Consider the following 21,552-nt stretch of genomic DNA (forward strand, 5'->3'; position numbering starts at 1 on the left):
GCAAGGTGGTGGCAGAGCCAGAAAGAGAAGCCAACAGCCCTGACTCCTGTTCTAATGGACAAAAAAAAAAACAGAGAAAGGGATAGAGGCCAGGAATCGAGATGGTGGGGAAATTTCATTGAAACCATTTCTGTCAGAAAATCCCCTTCAGACTAAACCAGTTTGTTTCTCTAAATCAAAACAAGTGGGATGAAAGTTCTTTGCAAAAATATTTTGTTGCAAAACAAAAGCATCTCCTGTTTGTCACAGTGTGTTAAACTGTCTCGTCGCACACAAAGAGGAGACACTTAGATCTCAAACATTAGATAAGATGCTTCAGTCTGAGCTAAGTAGTTGCTGCTCAACAATTTCAGAATAAAAAATACAAAGAAAATAGACTATTTCAGCTATTCTATTATGTCATAATCTGCTCTGAGTAAATGTGATAGGACACCGCATATTATGCACTACTCCTAGTGACACTCTCCAATGGATCCCCACCCACCGTGAGGTAGGTAGGAGAGGATCATTATTATCCCTACTTGAAAGAGGAAGAAGCTAAGGCTGAGAAAGGAGAATTGACTTTTCTTAGGTCACACAGTCAGTCAGTGGCAGAGTTGGGAATAGGACCCAAGAGCCCTGATTTTCAAACTAACCATCAGATCTTGAATTTCAGACACTGAATAACCTGAATAAAGTGCTCTCAGATGAGCTCCAGACCAACAATAAATATTCAGCAAGTATTTGAAGAGAACTGCAATGTTAGAGAGAATCATGAACTGCTCAGACACAATTAATGCAGAGGAGCAGCAAAATTCATCAAACATATGACTGGTTCTGACTTATTTCCTTGGGCTTCAAAGAGAACAACAAGGACCTGAGTCTCCTCCCTGTCAATAACCCCCTGCTCAGCCAATCAGGGTAGAGACTGAGGACGGGAGGCTAAGGGTTCTCACCCAAAGGATGGCCCAGGTCACTGGTGGGGATCACGGCCCAAGCACTATTTCAGCCCCACATTTTCGGGTGGACCTCCCACAGTGGGAGCTGCCGAGCACTCCCCTGAGACACATACGCACACCCCTCCTGGTGTTGGGAGGGGAACAGGAGAAAGGCCAAAAGAAGCAAGAGACAAAGAGAAAGGAGGGAAGGATGGATGGAGGAAAAGGCTAAACCAAAAGGACAAACCCTAATGACCCCAGTGATTCAAAGGGACAAAATCCCAGGTGCGCAATAAAATTCTGCCTCCTTAAGCTCGTGTTTTCTATGCCTAGAATTCAACGGTCACCAGATGGATCAGACTGAACAGGTTTCAAACCTCGAGGAGGCTCTTACCTTCTAAACAGGGATGGCTGTTTTCTAGTAATATCAGGAAAAGGGAAGGAGAAAACTCGAAAGAGGTTCCTCCTGGAGCTCACGTCCGTGAACCCGAATACTCTCTCAGTCCTCAAAGAGAGACCTGGAGAAGGAGACTTGCTGAAGCAAAGCCACAGGGGTCACTGAGGTTTCCCTGGCCCCTCACCCCGTCCTGCCGGGCTGATGTCAGCATCTCTCTGTGAGGTCACCACCTCCCCACCACCTTTGACCAATAGCCCGAGGTCCTGCAAAAGGCCTTTGTGATGTCACTGCCACACCCCTCCCTTGCTGTGCTAATGTCCTGCCCCTGGCCAGGCACTTTGGAGGTTTGAGCTACTCCCTGTGGATCTCCCCACTCAAGGAGCGTTCGTTCTAGGAAGCAAGCCGGCTAGACAGGAAAACATCAGATGCTGCTCCCAATGCTACACTCAGTTTTTCAGAAATTAGTCAACTTTATGGCCAGAAGAGACCATTAGAGCATCTAATCTGACCTCCTCCATATCACAGGCCTCCTGTCTGACACAATAGCAACTTTTGGGGCAAACACATTCCAGAAAGGCATCTAGTCTCCATTAGATGACATCAGGAGATGGCAAATCCACCACTTTCCTTGGTAGCTTGTTCCTGTGGCGAATCATCCTCACTGTTGAATATTTGTGTCTTATTTCTAATATGAATTTGTCTCTTTTCACCTTCCAGCCACTGGGTCTTGTTATGCCTTTCTCTCCTCGATTAAAAAGCCCTTTAATATCCAATCTTTTGTCTCCATTAAGGCCCTTCAACGCTTCAATGAAGTCACCTTTCAATCTTCTTTTGATAAGCTAAACAGATTGAGCTCATTCAATAGCTCACTAGAAGCATTTTTCTCCAGCCCTCAGAACATTTGTCATCAGACTCCTGAACTGCAACTGGATGTGGCTCTTGTTCTTCTGCACAGCACAGCCCTGGAGAAGAGGGATCTGGAAATGTACATTCGTATGATACCTTTGTATAATTGATGAAAACATAAACTAGACACTTAGAGGATTGGAACTGATTTCAGCTGATGGACAGCTTTGCTAGGTTTTTATGCATTTGGACAGCGAAATGTTGAGTGTTTACATTGATATCAAGCACTCCTGTATAGAGGAGCCCCTGAACATAATGGAGAATGGAAATGAAAATGTTTTCCTTTTTAAAAAAAAAAGAAAGAAGGTTATAAGAAAACACAGGGCTTTGAACTGAGAACTACTTGAGATGCAGTCAAGCACTCTAACACTGAGCAATATCCCCATGACACTAAGAGAACAGAATCGTGATGTCCAGGACTTTGAAGGACAAACCCTGATTCATCGAGCTCCTTTGCCATTCCCAGACCACAGGTGGTTTTAAAAATGGGGTTTGATTAAACTTCTTAAATGTGGCAAACACCACAGCTTGCACACCCACCGATATAGCTTCTCCCACTGACATAGCTGCCACCTCTTGGGAAGTGGATTAACTGCACCCCCAGGAAAACTCTCTCCCATCAGCCTAGAGCAGTGGTTCCCAAACTGTGTCAGGACCCCAAAGTGGGTCATAACCCTGTTTTAATGGGGTTGCCAGGGCTGGCATTAGACTTGGTGGTGCCTGGGGCTGAAACCAAAAGTCTGAGCCCCACCACCCAGGGCTGAATCCCTCAAGCTCTGGTTTTACCCTCCCCTAACTGGGGCAGGGCTCAGGCTTTGTCTCCTCTGCCTGTGCTCAGTGTAGAGGGGCTTGGTGCATCTTTCTAGGGTCATGTAGGAAGTTGTTTTTTTTTTTTTTTAGCAGAAAGGGGTTGTAGTGAAAGGAAGTTTGAGAAACGCTGGCATAGAGCCTCTGAGTATGTCTGGATTTGGCTCCCTGTGGAAAATCAGACACTGAATGTACAGCCATGGAAACACCACACCCCAGCCTTGCCTAGCAGGTAAGAATCAAACCTCCACAGACAAGTACCTGTTGTTTTCTAACCCATCTCCCTAAGCCCTCAGCCACCACCACTTAACAAAGGGGCTTTTCTACACTATGGTTCTGGTCTCACTGAAGGGTCATTTCCAATTGTTTGCTCAGACCAGCATTAGGGAAAATGGTGCCCTGGGCAAAGCTTGTACTTTGGCACTTCCCCATTGCCCCTGGATGATCCCCACTCCCCCTTTATCGCTAGCTCCTGCACTCCCACCCCTTGCACCTCCTTCACCCCTAACTCCTGCCCCTGCTGTGCCCCCTTTGCCCTTAACTCCCTGGGCCACCAGCCATTGCCCCTCTCCTGCAGCCCCTTCACATGGCTCCAGTGCTGCGGGCCCCGCACTTGTTCTCCCTTTCCCTGGGCTTTGGCATCACTAGCCCCTGATTAACGAGTAGGGTTCAGTGGTTCCCAAAAAGTGGGGCATGACTCTTAGGGGGACACAGAGGAACATTCATGGAGTCTATGAAATCAATTGAGTTTCTTCAGTCTCTCGCTGGAGACATTTTCCTTGTTTTTAAAGGCAAAAATCCTGATCTTTCCAACGGGAGCTGCTGCTTCAATGTTCAGTTTGGGGAGGGATTTGGCTGCACTCAGAGATCTGCCCGCGGGTTACAATCTGCGATCCGAAGGGTCGAACGCAAACAGCGTTTAGATGGGACCGTTAGTGCTGCCCCCGTGTGGCCAAAGACTAGAACTGACCAGCAGAGTTTACAGCTGGAGCCTGGGACGCTCCTGAACAAACTGGGCACGAAGCCTCTCGCGTGGGACCCTCGCTGTGCAGCAGGAGGCGGAGGGAAGCTGATTGTCAGGGCTCAGGGCTGCACCCTGCCAGGCTGAGCCGGTGTCTGTGCTAAGCTCGGCATCAATCAGGTGATTCTGGGCGGTTCGGGGTCCCCGGGCTCCCAAAGGAGGGTGAAGCAGGTCACCCCTGGAGCAGGGTAAAGCTGCAGGTTGACACTGGGGTTGCTGCCCCTGTGAACAGCTGCTGTAGCACCGCCTGGGCAGGACAGGGAGAGCCAGTTATACCCCCCCCCCCCAGCCTGTATCGGGGGATGGGAGCACTCACACCCTGGGGACCCACCCACCAGAGATCTGCTGGGGGGAGAGTGGCACCCACACACCCAGGATCTTGTTGGGGGGGACAAGGGCATCCACACTCTGGGATCCTCTGCAGAGGGACGGACACCCCCACACCCAGGATTCTGTATGGGGGGCAGAGGTACCCGGACACCTGGGCGGGGGAAGGGGGCACCGAAACATCCGGGATCTTACCTGGCAGGACAGCGGCGCCTGCAGCTCGACATGAGACGGGGGCGGGGGGAGCAGGAGCATTTCCCAGTTCCAGGCTGTCCCCGTCTGGCCAAGGCACAGAGCTCACAAGCAGAGCTTAAAGCTCCAGCTGCCAAGCCGCAAAACAAGCCGGGCCCCGTGGCTGGTGCCTGTGATCCCAGCTCCTGGGGAGGCTGAGGCCGGTGGATCGCTTGAGCTCAGGAGCTCTGGGCTGCAGGGGGCTGTGCCGATCGGGTGTCCGCACTAAGTTCAGCATCAATATGGTGATCCTGGGGGAGTTTGGGGTCCCCAGGTTGCCTAAGGAGGGGTGAACCGGCCCAGGTCGGAAACGGAGCAGGTCAAAACTCCCGTGCTGATCAGTAGTGGGATCGCGCCTGTGAATAGCCCCTGCAGTGTAGCCTGGGCAAGACAGTGAGACACGGTCTCTTTTTATACAGACACCCCCGCAGAGCCTGCAGGGGGGGATGGGAGCACCGACACGCTGGGGATGCTAACTGGGGGTGAGGGATGCACCCAAGCAACACGGATCTTGAAAAGGGGAACAGAGACACCCACAGATCCCGGATGGGGGCAGGCAGGGGAAACCACACACGGGAGCTAGTTCATGGGGTGGGGGACAGAGACACCCACCAGAGATCCTGGATGGGAGCACCCACATGATGGGGATCTTGAACTGGGAGGAGGGAAGCACCATGTACCAGAGGTTCTGAAGGGGAACAGAGACACCCACAAACCAGGTGTCTTGCAGCAAGAGCTACGGTCTTCATTTACACAGGGCAGTGATGGGGAATTAACCACATCCCTTGCAGAGCTTGTTCCACTAGATGATTAGCCTCATTGTCAGGGCGGCTTCAGGAAGTGCGGGGCCCAATTCGAACAGTTTCAATGGGGCCGGGGCAGGGACGACTAAAACAAAAAAACCCTTAAAAAAAAACCCTTTCATGTCTTCCATGTATTATTTACTTTCCATGACTATATAAATAATAACAAAATTATCTATTACATACATTGCATCATATATTAATTAGCTGATTTGCACTTTCATATCAGGAAAATAATTTGTTTTGATAGTTCTCCAACTGATCTTCTTCACTGTTTATTTTATTAAAATTTATAAATATATCCTTATTAATATAAAATTGACCCCTCCTTCCCCCCCCAGCACCGCCCGGCCCCATGGAAACAAACCCTCCTTCCCCAGCTCCGCCCCATCGAAACAAGGTTTGGTGGGGGCGGAGGGCAGGAAGAAACAGCACACATGGGGTGACCAGATCACAGCAGTAAAATAGGACCTGTCCCCTCCCTGCTCAGCCCCACCATCACACCCCTCTTCACCCCCTAGCCGCCCCGCTGGCTTGCTGCGTCCCTCCTAGTCAGTCCCCCCCACCACTCGCCTCCTTTCACCTTCTCCCTCCCCTGCCAGAAACCCCCATGCCCATCCCTAGAGCCCCTGCTGGCTCACTGCTCGCCTCTTTGACCACTCGCCACTTACCCCCTCACCCTTCCCCCCAAGTATAAAGCCTCATTCAAAGACCCAGGGGTCACTATATTACTGCACACAGCAGTCAATCAATGCAGTTGTAGATAAATCTCTGCATTATGCATTTTTGTATAACTTGTATATCACTTTGTATTGAACCTTGGTAATATGTTATAGCAGGCCCCTAAGGTAGTGTAATTAAGGTAAAAGAAAAATGTCTTTTTGCTAGAAGTAGAATAAGTTCTTCCCCCCACTTTGTAATCAGTTGCCCTGTTGAATGGATGAGGTGGGACTGAGGAAGGTTTGGAAGGCAGCACCTCCAGACACCTGCAAGCCTTGGAGAGGGGCTGGGAGCCAGACGGAGGAGAGCTTTGCCCAGGCTGAGTGGGACAGAGTTTGGGTGCTTCGTGCAGGCTCTGGGCTGGGGCACAGGTGGGGTGCAGGAAGGGTGGAGGGGTGCAGGCTCTGGGAGGGAGTGCGGAGGACTGGGTGCAGGCTCTGGGACAGAGTTTGGGGGCCGGAGAGGGGGTGGTGGGTGCTGGGTGCGGGAGGGAGAGGGGAGGGGAGGGGACTGCCATCACATGTGGCTTCCCTCCTCTTCTGCTGCCCCTCACCATAGCCTCAGCGGGGGATGGAGCTGCCCCTTGCCCAGTGTTTGCAGGAGTGGTGGCTGGGGGGAAACTCAGTCAAACTCTGGTTTTACTCTTTCGTTGATGGGTCACTTTAACCCCTTACACACCCTTTCCCGCCTCTCTCACCCCCCTTTTCTACTGGGCTTGTTTGATCTTTTTGGTGGAGCCAGATGAAAACCACAAACCCCAGTGAGAGCAACAGGCTGGAAGACTAGACTGAACCCACCACCCAGCCTAGTCCATCCCAGAGCCCAGGACTGAGGGCAAATGTCCCCCCACCCCCAGGCCACCTGCTTCCACTCCTGGCCTCTCCCAGCGCTGCCAGCGATTCTGTATGGCTGCATCAGGCGGGATTTCAACCGGACCCCCCCCTGCTAAATTCACCCCTGTTTTGCAACCACTCTGCACCAATAGCACTTCCCTTCCCTGCCCTAGAGCTGCTGGATGGCTAGAAAGCTGAGCTGGGCATTTGATTGACCTGGAATATTATCATGCCCCCCCTCAAAAAACCCTTAATATCCACACAGCTTTGAGGGGGGAATAGCCCCTCCACCAAGCCGGTCTAATTTATTGTTGTAGGGCAAATGAAGGCGCCATAGTTTAATGGAAATATTCAGCCCCTACAGCGGTCTTGCAGCAGGGAAAGCAGAGTTGATGGGAAGGGAACTGGTCTGGATAGGAGCCCCAGTCCCCTTCCTTGTTGCGTTGCATGCGGGCCGGATAAAGCACAACAACCAATATGATTGCAAGCTGAATCATCATTATTTACAATGCATCATATTATATAGGCTTCTCCATATTAGCAAACGTCAGACACACCAACATTACATTGCTGCTGATTGGTTCTTTGTCTGATACACACACTTTTCACATGCATGGCCCTTTGCTTACTGGTTTCCCATTTCCCATGCAACTTATCTGATTCCAATTAGGCCACCTGGCATTTGCCTCGCTCTGGCAGTTCCCTACTTTCTCATAACAACTTTATCTAACTCCTCTATTCTTGTTGTCCTGCTGCTGTAACTTTCCACCAAGGCAGCATAGGGATGATGTAACCCGACATCTCCCCCTCTTTTCTTAAAAAAAAAGAAACATCCAATAAACCTCTTCAAACTTCATTGCAAAAGGCATGCAAAACAAAACAAAACAAAATAATATATCTTATGCTACAGGACTCACCTATAACCATGCAATTCATAACATACAACACCAACAACATCAAACACAACAAACATAAAGTAACAAATAAAACAAATAAATGGTGTAAATTCTGCAGGGTTCCCCCATACTCTATTGCACACCATCTTGTGACAAATTTCTATTACCAATCCATCCCTCATGTGTCAGGTGATCAAACTGACACTGAGGGGGGGGATTCACAGCAGAAAACACAACATAAACCACAACAATTCTGGCCAAAAACACATATCACAAACAAACATAAAACATAAATGTAAACTCTATAAATAAATGCATGGTACATTAAATACTATACAACTAACAATCAATTTTCTATAATTATCTAAAAAACAAAAGCAAATCTACCCCTACTGGGCAAGCAATCATTACATACAATATACAAATACCCTTATTACTATCAAGCAAAAAAGGGAAAATTACATCATCAATTAAATCATTTACAATAATACAATTGCATCCTGGCTTACTTCTAAATTCAAAGCTATTCACAGCTTAAGGGTTCTTACTATTAACTTCTACTTTTAAACACAAAAAAAAATCACCACTTATATGCCCGTAGCCTAATACAATTACAATTACATAGCACAATATACAATCTTCAATTAATGCAACAAAATTATTTATGGCCAAACAATTACAAACTAATTTCTTTGCCTACATGTATTTACAAAAATTTCAAAACACCAAAAACTTTTCTCTCTCAGCATTTTTACAAAATTCAGCTATTATTCCCTTTAGCAACCACAGAGTTAACTTTTTACTCTGCCTAACATTACTCGCTTGTAGTTAATTACCTTTTCTATCAACTACACCCTCAAGGTTATCAACCAGTTTTCCAAGCTTGTTGTCTGTTGCCCGCCGCCTGGGCCCGATCCTTTTATCCTCTTGCTAAACCGTTCCTACATAAACACCAACTTATTTCACTATCAATTTAGCTAGGAGGGTGTACTTCTTAACTAGCCCCCACCCTTCTAATCTCTACTGCAAGCAATTATCTATACTTTCCCACCATGGGGGCTACATTTTATGCATAAAACTTTAATTACAAAATCTGCAATCAGCCTATCTATTTTAAATATAGGCTACATCTAGTATCAAGCAATCTACAACAACCAATAATCAGCACATAACACAAAATTAACAAAATCTAATAAGGCTAACAAAAGCACTTTACATAAAAGTACTTTGGGTCACATAAATTCAAAGCCATTCTCCCAAATTACCTAAATTTATGCCTAATAACACCATAAACTCCCCCCCCCTTTGAGAATACTCAACAAACCTTTTGGCTGAGTTTTCTCAAACTTTAAAAACAAAAAACAATTAAACTCTAAAAAACCGGGGTTAGTAATGGGGGGGGGGGTAATATCATTTACAATCCAGTTAGGGGGGGCAATACATGCTAAAAATTTTATCCAAAACACAGGGCGCAGCCTGTAGAATAAGTCCCAAAATCCAATTAACATCACATTTCTCAGCAGGAGTCCCAAATTTCTTCCTGCCAGTGTACAATTCTTTATTTCTTCACCAGGGTCAGTTCTCAATGTCTTTTTAGTCAGGAATTCCTGGTCTTTGGCAATATCAACAACGTGAGTGTTTTTTCTTCTTTTCCACCACCGTCGTGGTTCAGCTTCTACGGGGGAAATAATCAGGACGTGGGGGCTGCAGCGAACGAGGGAGAGATTAGCCAGCACGTTACCTTGTCCTTTTCTTTCCCTGCTTGGCTTCTTTTAAACTGTAAATCCTGTGTCAGAACACCCAGCTGTTGCTGCTCATACCGGAGAAGCATAACGGTATTCCCGGCACTGTCCCCGTACGAGCCTCTGCCTGTGCCATGCACTCCAAAACTTTCCCCAGCTTCTCGCTTGCAGCGGAGCACCTCCTCACGTGCCTCTGCCTGCTCACGAGCCTCTGCCTGTGCCATGCACTCCAAAACTTTCCCGTCCAGGGCTCGCTTCCAGCGGAGCACCTCCTCACGAGCCTCTGCCTGCTCCCCCTCTTTCCACAATGATCCAGCTGGAAGACCTTGCATTTGATTTAACTTATTATAAATGGCCTGCAGCTGTTGACCCTGGCGCTCCATTTTCTTATAAAAGACATTAAACTGGGTAAACTGAATAGGCGTAGTCAAATTGGGATAGACTTGTGATGGCACGTGTCTCACCCGAGCCTCCTTTATTTCCCCGCATTCGTGACACCCCCAGGTCCCGTGGACACGGCATGGCTTGGGAGGGGGTGCATGCGGCAAAGCTGTTTTCACAGGCTCGGGCGTATTGGAGAGTAGTGGAACCATAACAGGGGCAACATTATCCAGGTCGGAAGCCAAAGGTATCACCGTGTCCTTGCCACCGAAAAACTCCCTGGCTCCAACCGACAACACAGAAGGCATTTCGGGCGTTGGGCGGAAAAGCTTAAAAAAGGCCGCCTGCACTCCTGCCTCGGCCACGAGAGTTTGTACTATCTTCTTTGTCTTATTCCATACTGGACTCAGGGAAAAGGCTTCCTTATCGCCCTGAGCCACCGACTTCCAAAGCTTGGAGCCTAGCCGCTCCCACACAGTTTTATTAAAAATTGTACTCGGCTTAACAAAAGGTTCCTTCTCTGTCCCCACCGCAGCAGACGGGACAACATATCAGAGGGGAGCTTCTCTCCCTCTCTTCTTAATAAGTGAATCAGTGCAGCAGGGGAAATCTTTTCCCCCTGTCGGTTCATAATGTGCAAATAAAGCTTCTGTGTTATCTTTTCTTCAGCTGATACAGCGGTACTCACGTTAGCTGCTCTGCCCTTCTCCTCCGCGGCTTATAGCCGCCTCCTCAGGGCTCAGGTGCGTCTCTCTTTTCGGACGCCCGGGGGCTTCTCCAGCACTCCCCGCTGCAGCTCCTCCGCTCGCCTCTGGGCTCAGGCTCCCGACACTATCATCATTCGATATGAGTCACGTCAGGGTCCGGGGGCTTCTCAAGCACTCCCCGCCACGGCTCCCAGCTGCCCGCCTCTGGGCTCAGGCTCCTGGCCGTTCGCCTCTGGGCTCGGCTGCACCTCCCTTTTCAGACGCCCTGCGGCTGGCCGCTCGACACTGAGCTCAGGTGCGCCCTTCTTTTCGGACGCCCTGCGGCTCCTAGCCGCTCGACACTGAACTCAGGTGCGCCCTTCTTTTCGGACGCCCTGCGGCCGCCGCTCGACACTGAGCTCAGGTGCGCCTCCTTTTCTTCCTGCCTCTGGGCTCAGGCTCCTGGCCGTTCGCCTCTGGGCTCAGGGCTTCTCCGCCTGGGTCAGGCCACCGACACTTTCATTCGATACGAATCACGTCGGGGTCACCATTTGTTGCGTTGCATGCGGGCCGGATAAAGCACAACAACCAATATGATTGCAAGCTGAATCATCATTATTTACAATGCATCATATTATATAGGCTTCTCCATATTAGCAAACGTCAGACACACCAACATTACATTGCTGCTGATTGGTTCTTTGTCTGATACACACACTTTTCACATGCATGGCCCTTTGCTTACTGGTTTCCCATTTCCCATGCAACTTATCTGATTCCAATTAGGCCACCTGGCATTTGCCTCGCTCTGGCAGTTCCCTACTTTCTCATAACAACTTTATCTAACTCCTCTATTCTTGTTGTCCTGCTGCTGTAACTTTCCACCAAGGCAGCATAGGGATGATGTAACCCGACACTTCCTTTGCAAAATAATTTGGAGAGGGGAATCAGATCACCCCGTGCCTCAGTTTCTCCTCTTGCCAGGAAGTGGTGGGGGATAAGTCTCAGCCTGCCCTGTTGCAGACCTTTTGCATTCTCCCCTCTTGATGTATTTGGTTTCCTCCTCAAACCTCCCTCTCTCTCTCACCTGGAGTTCACAGCACTAAGTACCGGCTCGGGGCTTTTCTCCTGGGTTACATGATCCCGGCTTTAGTTTTGAACCAGACACAGGCAGGCACCAACTCACCCTCAAACAGCAACACCACGAAAACCACAACACCAGCCCAATATTACAACCCTGCGGGGAATCACAGGGTCAGACACTCACGGCTGGAAGCCCCAGCAGCTGCTCAGGTGAGTGAGGTGCACGGCAGAGATTCCTGTCTCCCACCGGACCGGAAGCTCCCTCGGCGTCTCCTCCAGGTGAGTGCTGGGGGTGGGGGAGGGGAAGGAAGGCTGCAAAGCACATGTGCCTCCTCCCCTCCCCCTCCCCCCTCCTGACCTGCAACACCCAGGCGGCTGCCTCTGCCTCAGCCCTCAGCCGGCCAGGGTCTCTCGTTGCCTAGCAACAACAGCTGCTGCTTCCGGGAGACGCTGCCGGCGCGGGGCCCTCTCAGGCGCGGGGCCCAATTCAGGGGAATCGGGCAAATCGGCCTAAAGCCGGCCCTGTGGTTAACACTACGAGTTTATATTGAATTGAGCAGCGTTAAATCGCATTAACTCTGCACCCGTCCACACAGCGAAGCCCTTTATATCGATATAAAGGTCTCTTAATACCGGTATCTGTACTCCTCCCCAACAAGGGGAGTAGCGTTGAAATCGGTATTGCTATTTCGGATTAGGGTTAGTGTGGCTGCAATTCGATGGTATTGGCCTCCGGGCGATATCCCACAGTGCACCATTGTGACCGCTCTGCACAGCAATCTGAACTCGGATGCACTGGCCAGGTTGACAGGAAAAGCCCCATGAACTTTTGAATTTAATTTCCTGTTTGCCCAGCGTGGAGCACTGATCAGCACAGGTGACCATGCAGTCCCAGAATCCAAAAAGAGCTCCAGCATGGACCGTACGGGAGATACTGAAGCTGATCTCTGTATGGGGAGATGAATCTGTTCTATCAGAACTCCGTTCCAAAAGACAAAATGCCAAAGCATTTGAAAAAATCTCCAAGGCCATGATAGACAGAGGCCACAGCAGGGACTCAACACAGTGCTGAAACTTAAGGAGCTGAGACAAGCGTAGCAGAAAGCCAAAGAATGAAATGGACACTCATGGAGGGAGGGGCGACTGATGACTGTAGCTATCCCACAGTTCCCGCACTCTCCAAAAATCATTTGAATTCTTGGCTGAGTTCCCAAAGCCTGAAGGGTCAAAAACATTGTTGCGGGTGGTTCAGGGTATATGTCGTTTGCCCCCCGCCCCCCGCCTGTGAAAGCAAAGGGGGAAATCATTTCTTGCCTTTTTCTATGTCACCGTCTGTCTACTTGATGCTCCTGGCTGACGCGGTTCTGCAGCGCTACTAATCAGCATCCCATTCACTTCCCTTCCCTTCCAGACAGCAGACGGTACAGTAGGACTGGTATCAGTCATCGTCATCCTGTGAGTGCTCCTGGCTGGCCTCGGTGAGGTCGCCCAGGGGCGCCTGGCCAAAAATGGGAATGACTCCCAGGTCATTCTCTTCTTTAAGCTTTGTCTAATGGAGATTCAGTCCTGCCTGCAATATCATAGCAGCTGGAGGCTGCCCTCCTCCTCCTTTGAGCTCTACTTGCAGAGGCAATAAAGTCAGTGTTGTTTCAAATTCCTGCATTCTTTATTACTCTGTCACACAAATGGGGGATAAATGCCACGGTAGCCCAGGAGGGGTGGGTGAGGAAGGAAGCAATGGGTGGGGTTGTTGCAGGGGCACTCCCTAGAATGGCATGCAGCTCATCATTTCTGTGGGGTGTCTGGGGCTCTGACTTGGAGCAGCCATTTGCCTCTCTGGTTCTTTAGTAGGCTTGCCCGATAGTCCAGACAGGACTGACTCTCCCTTTAGACAAAACTTAAGGAAGGGAATGACCTGGGGAGTCATTCCCATTTTTGTCCATGCGCACCCGGCCGACCTCACTGAGGCCAGCCAGGGGCACCCATGACAGCAGCAAATGGTACAGTATAACTGGCAATTGTCATTGTCAAGTTGCAAAGCAGCAGACAGGACAGTATGGCTGGTAACCATCTTTGCTAAAAGAACAGGAGTACTTGTGGCACCTTAAAGACTAACAAATTTATTTTAGCATGAGCTGTGAGCTACATCTCACTTCTTCGGATGCATAGAATGGAACATACAGACAGGAGATATTTATACATACAGAGAACATGAAAAGGTGGAAGTATGCATAACAACAGGAAAAGTCTAATCAATTGAGATGAGCTATCATTAGCAGGAGGAAAAAAAACTTTTTGAAGTGATAATTAAGATGGCCCATAGAAGGTGTGAGGAGAACTTAACATAGGGAAATAGATTCAGTTAGTGTAATGACCCAACCATTCCCAACTTGCAGAAGGCAAGGGGATGCTGCTGTGTAGCGCTGCAGTACCGCGTCTGTCAGCACCATCCAGTAGACATATGGTGATAGTGAAAAAAGGCTGAACGGGCTCCATGGTTGCCATGCTATGGCGTGTGCCTGGGCAATCCAGGGAAAAGGGCACTAAATGATTGTCTGCCATTGCTTTCACAGAGGGAGGATTGACTGACGACATTTACCCAGCATCACTCATGACACTGTTTTTGCCCCATCAGGCGTTGGGATCTCAATCCAGAATTCCAATGGGTGGGAGAGACTGCGGAAACTATGGGATAGCTATGGGATAGCTACCCACAGTGCAACGCTCCAGAAATTGACGCTAGCCTCAGTACATGGATGCACACCGCCGAATTAATGTGCTTAGTGGGGCCGCGTGCACTCGACTTTATACAATCTGTTTCCAAAAACTGGTTTCTGTAAAATTGGAATAATCCCGTAGTGTAGACATACCCTGTGATTAACAACTTTGGTGGCTAATTGAAAGGCTGATGGTTCAAACCCAAGTGAAGATGGAGGTGTTTTTTTTTTTTAGTGATGAGAATCCAGTACATTTTAACAGGCAGAAAATCTCCTCAATGCTACTCTAGCCTCATTGGGCAAGCATAAGTGGCATTTTTGCCAGATGCATTGGTGGTATAGTGGTGCGCATAGCTGCCTTCCAAGCAATTGACCTGGGTTCGATTCCCAGCCGATGCAGAGATATGATGTTTGCTCCCCTGGGAATTGGTTTAATTTCAGTCACATTGTATCAGTTTACCAAGGGAATGAGAAAATCAATGTCCTGCAGGTCATTCAACACAGAATGGAGGAAGAAAGGGGCGGGACTATACAATGAGCTGTTGGAGTTATCCTGGTATTACAATGTTTGGTATATTTTTTAAAAAAACTTCCTTTACTTCCCTCTCCCTTTTAGACTCAGAGCCTTTAAGGTCAGAAGGGACCAGTGTGATCATCTAGTCCGACCTGCTGCACCTTGCAGGCCAAAAGACCCCACCCACCCACTCCTGTAATAGACCGGGGAGGGGAGGCAGCTCTGTGCACTGTCCCTACCCCAGGCAGCACATGGAGGCCCTCTGCTCCCCTCCCCCAATGGGTGTGCAGAGATGTGCCAGCAGCACTGAGGTGGCTCCCTGCCCACTCTGCCTCCGTCCCTCCGTGCCACTCCCAGAAATGGACGGTATGTCCCAGCATCCCCGGGGCGGGGGGAGTGTCTCCATTCATTGCCCCTACCCCGAGTACCAACTCTGCAGTGGCCATTGGCCAGGAACTGCAGCCAATGGGAGCTCTGGGGGCAGTGCCTGCAGGCAGCAGTGCACAGAGACCCCCTGGCACGGCCCACCTAGGAGCTGCTGCCAGAGGGTTGTGTGTACCGGTCACTTTGGGAGCTGCAGTACCCGGGGTAAGTGCCACCCCTCCTGCATCCCAACCCCCTCCCCCAGCGCAGAGCCAGCACCCCACACCCAAATTTCCTCCCAGAGCTTTGCTTCTCTTCCTTTCACCCAGAACTGTCCTTCTCCTGGGCTGCAAGTAGCCATCCCTGGGAAGCCAAGAGGCAGGCACAGGATTCTACCTCCCAGCAGCCAACCGCACCTCCCCAGGCTTTGCAGAACAAATGGTGACGCTCTACTAACCCCACTTAGCCGCACTGAGGCGCTTAGCTTCTGCCCTGCCTTCCTCAGCTCGACTTTCCTCTTTTGCCCCATTCCCGCCTCACTTCCTCCTTTGGCAAGTCACACAGAGGAGGCAGCAGGAAGAGCCGGCCTCCACCGGCCAACCTCCCAGGGCAGAGGAAGCCAAGCCACAAGGCTTCAAAAGGTGCCTGGCCAAGGTCCTCTAGCTTTCCCCTGCTGATGCCAAGGTTTTTTTCTCAGCTCATTTCACCACCCTCTATTCTGCAGGGGTTGAGTTTATCGCAGGTGTTACCCCAAATTGGGCCAGCTAGTCAGCGTAGGGAGAACTAATGACACACCAGAGTTTGGCAGAAAGCAGCACGTTTATTATACTGACAGCTAAGCTCAAAAGAAGAAGCGGGGTGGAGGGGGTGTCACACTCACACTCGCATACTCACACTCCCAGGACTGGCAGGGAACTGGAGATGTCAGGATTCTGCAAAGTAAGTGTCCCACAGGGCAGCTATGGATGGTGCGATGAAGGTAAGTCTCCCTGAGGCACAATGAAATACAATGCAGAGAACCACTGGCCAGGCGGTCTGGGCAAAGGGCATTCACTGGAGGTACAAGCTTGTGAGTGCTCTCCTGAGCACAGGGCCCCTTCCCCTTTTAAGGGCCTGCACCTCATGGCCTGCGACTAGAGATGACTTGGCTGCATCTGGTTGGTCACACTCCACCTTGGGCAGTGTCCATGCTCTGGGTGTGTGATCACTGCCTAATTAGACTCACAGACACCTTGTCTACCTGGAAGTTCTTCTGCTCTTCAACCAGCCCCTTCATCCCAGGAGCATTCCAGGAGGGAGCGGGATGGGGAAAACCACTTCACAGGCATTTAGAGAGGGACAGGAGACAAAAGTGGGAGCAGGGGACGTATAAGAGACCTTTTGAGCATAGAAATCACTGCTGCTCCTACAACAGTAGGGATAGGACACTAGGAGCTGGGAAAATTAAGCCATCATGTTTCTGAACCAGGGACTTTTTACGTGTCAAGCAAACGTGAAAACCACTACACTACAGAAACTCTGTCACAGGGCTCTGCCCCTCCCTTCATAAGACCATAAGAATGGCCATATTGGGTCAGACCAAAGGTCCATCCAACCTCAAATCCTATCTGCCAACAGTGGCCAATGGCGGGTGCCCCAGAGGGACTGAACCTAAAAGGCAATGATCAGGTGATCTCTCTCCTGCCATCCATCTCCACCCTGTGACAAACAGAGGCTAGGGACAGCATTCCTTACCCATCCTGGCTAATAGCCATTCATGGACTTAACCTCCATTAATTTATCTGCAAAAAGAACAAGGAGTACTTGTGGCACCTTAGAAACTAACAAATTTATTTGAGCATAAGCTTTCCTGGGCTAAAACCAACTTCATTGGATGCATGCAGTGGAAAATACAGCAGGAAGATAGATATATACATACACACACACACACACACACACACACAGAGAACATGAAAAATTGGCTGTTGCCATACACACTATAACGAGAGTGATCAGTTAAGGTGAGCTATTATCAGCTGGAGAAAAAAAAACCTTTTTGTAGTGGCTTTCATGGCCTTTGAGAAAGCAAGACAGAGCCTTGGAAGACCCAGCAGAGTTTGTGGCACAGGAATTGTTCTCAGATTCCACTGAGACTTCAACTCATATTGCAGGATTCAAAGTCCTGAGTGCTGGCCCTTACACCATGGGACCAGCAGAGCACCTGTTGATTACTGTAGACTTCCAGCAGGGAGGACTCTGTGGGCAGGGGCGGCTCTAGGCATTTTGCCGCCCCAAGCACGGCAGGCAGGTTGCCTTCGGCGGCTTCCCTGCGGGAGGTCTGCCAAAGTCGCAGGACCAGCGGACCCTTCACAGGCACGCCGCCGAAGGCAGCCTGCCTGCCGCCCTTGCGGCGACCGGCAGAGCACCCCCCGCGGCTTGCTGTCCCAAGCACGCACTTGGTGTGCTGGGGCCTGGAGCCGCCCCTGTCTGTGGGGGACAATTTTTTCTGGCAGGGAGGACTCAGTGGGAACATGCCTCTCTGGCCAGCCCTGCATTTGCTCAAAAAGTCAGCACACAGCACTTTGCTGCAGGCCAGAGGCCTTTCTTCCTCCAGACTGTGAGGCCAGTGGACAGGTGAGGCAGTAGCACCTTCAGTCCCAGGCAGTAAAGGGCCCTTCCTAGGAAAGGCCATGTCCTGAAAAGGAAAAATGAAAGTCAAGGAGAGTCCTTCTAAAACTCTTTGGGGATGTCACAGGGGAAAGTGTTTTTTAGCCTGACCAGGGACTTGAACCCTGGACCCTCAGATTAAAAGTCTGATGGTCGACCAACTGAGCTCACCAAACTCACATTTAAAAAAAATGCAAATTTTGTGCAGAAGAGAAACTAGTCAAGAAAAATGAGGGCAGGAAACAATACAGAAAACCTGCTACTCTCGCTCTCTTAGCAGTTCTAGCCCCAGCCTGCTCCTCCACCTGGTGCCTTGAGGCCGTATTCTTCTTTTTTAATAAATATCAAATCCTGGAGAAAACACAGTTATACAAAGCAAAACAAAATCACAAACAGAAATGTCATTGGAAATACAAATATAAAAAAGGGAAATGCAATTCCCATCACTTTATCATGTCGGGACCATTCCTGTATCGAGAGCACCCGCGAAGGTCCCTGTGTGCTTACGAGAAACCTGGAGGAACTCATACCACAGCCTGAACATGAAACTCAACTGCTCCCAGGTGCCGCAGTAAAACCCTTTCCCTGCTGTGACCTTGCACTCCATTGTGGGAGCCATTGAAATAATCACAGCAAAGTAGTTCAGGGAAACTGTTATTAATGAAGTGTGAGTGAAAGGTGAGAATCTGATGGTGTCAGTGTCACACTAGAGGGCGCTGAGATGGTTTTAAATTTGTCATCCAAACCCAGCCACCACCTAGCACATGGTTTAACCTCTTCTTCTCTTACCGTTGCTCCTTATCAGGGAAGGGGAGAGAGACAACGAGCAATAGAAACACAGACCTAGTGACCGAAGCAAACATTTCTTTGCTCCTTGCTTGGCTCTGTCAGTTATTTGGGTACAAACTCACCCCCCACCCACTGTCTGGGCTGGGCTCAGTGGGCAGGAAGAGCTCAGCTGTCAGTGGGATTTGGGGAGCTCAGGACATTGAGCTGGCTGCTGCAACATTTATTATGAAAACCACAAAACACGGACACAGGTCTAGGGCTGCAGTAACTCATCTTGCATCTCGGCTGTTGAAGAAGCTAAGGCAGAGGACTAAGTACAACATTTAAACTGATGTTTGACCTCAGAGAATAAAACAAATGTGTCTGTGAAAAGAGGGGAGTCGAGTTCAATCCCTTGTCACCATCGATGTGCAAACCAGGAACCTGTTGCTTTGCATTCCTGATGTGTCGCCCTCATGTGGCTATTCTCAGAGACTTTAAGGTCAGAAGGGACCATTATGATCATCTAGTCTGACCTCCTGCACAACGCAGGCCACAGAATCTCACCCACCCACTCCTGTAACAAACCCCTGACCTATGTCTGAGTAACCTATTCTGTTCAGTCCCTTTAATTAAAAAAATGTGTTTTTTTCATAGAAACTATATTTTCCTTGTAGAGACACAGGGGCAGATTAATTTACAAAGGGAAGGTGATTCCAAGGCAGTTCTGGAGGAGAAGGGAATGTTTTCAGCATCACTAAATTATTTTGTTGTGCCTCACAGAGAGAGAGAGAGAGAAAATAAACCTATTAATTTGAGCTACCGACACAATTCACAGCATGAAAAACACAATTTTGTGTTCAATGAGTTGTGTTCATTTACATAATATGAAAAATATGTATTAGGCAATGCATGAAAACCTCACTGCATTGAACAACCCACTTGATCTAGTCAATGTACTACAGAATATTTAAAGAAGTTAAGAAAGATGTGCTTATAAATCAACGTGTTGTGCCATTTACACACGTACAAGACACAGAAGAAACTGAATTATTTGAGCTACTAAAATTTCCATTTTCTCACAGCATTTTAGGTCTCAAGGTTGTTTTAATTTGCTCATTTTTTTGGAACTAGAAATGGGGAAAGAGTACACTGAAGTCAGTGGAATTACCGCAGTGAGGGATTAGTCTCATTATTTGCCACTTACAAAACCTTTGTTAACACAGAGTTAACTTTGACTGTGACTATCTCTTACCTTCCAGAACATCGAGTTCAGTAAAACTCAGACTCTGGAAAAACAGGGAATACAGAGTGAGGGTACATGCCCAGATAACCTTAACTCTGCCCTCTCGAAGAGAATCCCTGATAGCATATGAGAACAAGGAAAGATTTGGGGACAAATTACAGCTACTTCCCAAGAGTTTGTTTCTTCTGTAATTAATTGATCCTGGCCCCATCCATTGATCCTGGCCTGGTGTCTGGCTGTGGAATTTACTGTTTACTATTTTTATCCCAGCATATTTAAAGATGAAACTGCTTTACAAAAGCTCCTTTATTCTAGGTGATACAAACAGGTCACTTCCCAGCTAGTTCAAGGAGATGGAATTTTCCTGACCCACAGGGAACTTAAACTAACATGCTCAAGATCGCACATTCCTTAGGAGAAAACGAAGGGGGAAAAACCAAACCCACCAAACCGTTGCTGTTTCTACCCAAATGATCAATGAGACCAGAAAGTGAGACTGTGCAATTAACTGTCTGTACTACACTGACTCTGCAGTTACTTGGATGCAGACACACCCAGCTCTATGGTTGGTAAACGTACAGAGACTCTGCTGCTGCTCATGAACTAGCAGCACATGACCTCTGAACAGCTGCCATTCGAATGTATCTGAAAGTCACAAGGAACAACGATCTGTGTTAAAGGAAGGCTGCCATTTATTAGAGCCCCAATTGATGCCGTGTGCACAAACAGAGGATTGAATGTGTAACAGGGAGTTGGGTAAATCTTGGTTATTTTAGTTTTGTAACAGGCTCCTGTCCACCCCCAGTAGATTTTTCAGTCCCAATGGCAACTTACTTACCAAATGTAATACAGACTAGTCCATGCCAACCAAGTGGATGTGGTTCTTCTTCTTCTGCACATTGTAGCCCATAGAGGCCAAGGACCTGCAAATGTGTCTTCATGTGCCTTTGTTTCATTGATGAAAACAAACCTAGACACTTAGAGGATTGGAACTGATTTCAGCTGGGGGCCATGTTTGCTAGGTTTTTATGCATTTGCACAGGAAAACATTGAGTGTGTTCCATTCAAGAATGCTTATTTAGTGGAGCTCCTGAACATACCAGAAATGGAACTATTTTTATTGAGGGAACAGGTTTGGGAGGAGGCACTTGGTCTTGAACCAAGGACCACTTGATCTGCAGTCAAACACTCTACCACTGAGCTATACCCCCATGACATTTGCAGAGGCAAGTCTGTGATCTTAAGGATTTTGAAAGACGGGCTCTGCCTCAGAGAGCTCCTTTTCTATTCCCAGACCACAGGGGTTTAAAAATGGGGTTTGATTAAACTTTATATACCCATGTAGACACCACAGCTTGCACACCCACCAGCATAGCTTCCCCCCACTGACATAGCTACCACCTCTCGGGGAGATGGGTTAACTGCACGGACAGGACAGCTCTCTCCCCTCCGCTTAGAGCAGCTTCATTATTTATGAATAGGTGGGAAATAACCTCCTGAATGGACAGGAACCAATGTATCAGATATTGCTGTGTCTGCATTCAATAT

General features: G+C 48.8%; 2 non-coding genes across 2 annotated transcripts; one reads left to right on the forward strand and one right to left on the reverse strand.

Moving 5' to 3' along the window:
• The first annotated feature begins 14,794 nt into the window (after positions 1-14,794).
• TRNAG-UCC lies at positions 14,795-14,866 on the forward strand. Its single transcript has one exon. It is a non-coding gene; the product is annotated as a tRNA-Gly (tRNA).
• A 6,277-nt stretch (positions 14,867-21,143) lies between these two features.
• Positions 21,144-21,215, reverse strand: TRNAC-GCA. Its single transcript has one exon. It is a non-coding gene; the product is annotated as a tRNA-Cys (tRNA).
• Between the last annotated feature and the right edge of the window lie 337 nt (positions 21,216-21,552).

This window comes from Mauremys reevesii, linkage group 17 (genome assembly GCF_016161935.1).
Source record: "Mauremys reevesii isolate NIE-2019 linkage group 17, ASM1616193v1, whole genome shotgun sequence".
NCBI classification, from domain to species: domain Eukaryota; kingdom Metazoa; phylum Chordata; order Testudines; family Geoemydidae; genus Mauremys; species Mauremys reevesii.